Source organism: Colobus angolensis, unplaced genomic scaffold, assembly GCF_000951035.1.
Source record: "Colobus angolensis palliatus isolate OR3802 unplaced genomic scaffold, Cang.pa_1.0 Scaffold1, whole genome shotgun sequence".
Classification (NCBI taxonomy): Eukaryota; Metazoa; Chordata; class Mammalia; order Primates; family Cercopithecidae; genus Colobus; species Colobus angolensis.
In genome coordinates this window covers 12,060,992-12,062,148 of record NW_012110918.1, presented here as the reverse complement: position 1 = coordinate 12,062,148, position 1,157 = coordinate 12,060,992, and the positions used below count along the sequence as shown (strand labels likewise).

General features: G+C 44.9%; 1 protein-coding gene across 6 annotated transcripts in view; it reads left to right on the top strand.

Annotated features, from left to right (window-relative positions):
* Window positions 1–1,157, top strand: part of EXOC7 (exocyst complex component 7) — a 19,941-nt gene that overhangs the window by 3,621 nt on the left and 15,163 nt on the right. The gene's annotated exons all lie outside the window — the stretch shown is intronic.

Sequence of the window (1,157 nt, the reverse complement as noted above, 5' to 3'; positions counted from 1 at the left end):
GTTAACCAGGCTGGTCACAAACTCCTGACCTCAGGTGATCCGCCTGCATTGGCTTCCAAAGTGCTGGGATTACAGGCGTGAGCCACCGCGCCCAGCCAAAACATACTATTTTAACTCTAAGTTAACAGTGGCATTAAGTCCATTCACAGTGTTGTGTAGCCATCACCATTATTGTCTCCACAAATGTGTTCATCTTCCTCAAGTGAAACTCCACTCCCATCAAACACTAACTTCCCATTCTCCCTTCCTCTATCTTCTGGTAACCACCATTCCACTTTCTGTATCTGTGAATCTACTCTAGGAACTTGAATCTATGTGATTTTTTTTGCACTATATATTTTTAATTTTTTTTAAGAGACAGGATCTGGCTATGTCATCTAGGCCAGACTGTAGTGGCACAACCATAGCTACTGCAGCCTCGAACTCCCGGGCTCAGGCAATCCTCCCGCCTCAGCCTTCCGAGTAGCTGGGCCCACAGGCATGTGCCACCATGCCCAGCTAAGTTTTAAATTTTTTGGTAGAGATGAGGTCTCCTGTGTTGCTCAGGCTGGTCTCAAACTACGGTCCTCAGGTGATCCTCCCACCTTGGCCTCTCAAAGTGTTGGGAGGGATTATGGGCATTAGCCTCTGTACCTGCCTTCATTGTATCTTTGTGTTTAAGTTTTGGGGTCATTAGATCATCAGAGCAAGATAGTGGCTTGGCCTCTGGAAATCACAAATCTATTTTCTGTCTTTATGGATTTGCCTATTCTGAATTTCTGATATAAATGGTATCTTATAATACATGGCCTTTTGTGCTGGCCTCTTTCACTTAGCATGATGCTTTCAAGCTCAGTCCATGCTGTAGCATGTATCATTACTTCATTTCTTTTTCTTGCATATGCTATTCGTTTTTGTGGATAGACCACAGTTTCTTTTTTTTTTTTTTTTGAGACGGAGTTATGCGCTTGTTGCCAAGACTGGAGTGCAATAGCGCAATCTTGGCTCATTGCAACCTCTGCCTCCTGGGATCAAGCGATTCTCCTATCCCAGTCTCCTGAGCAGCTGGGATTGCAGGCACCGGCCACCACACCCAGCTAATTTTTTATATTTTTAGTAGAGACAGGGTTTCACCATGTTGGCCAGGCTGGTCTTGAAATCCTGACCTCAGGTGATCT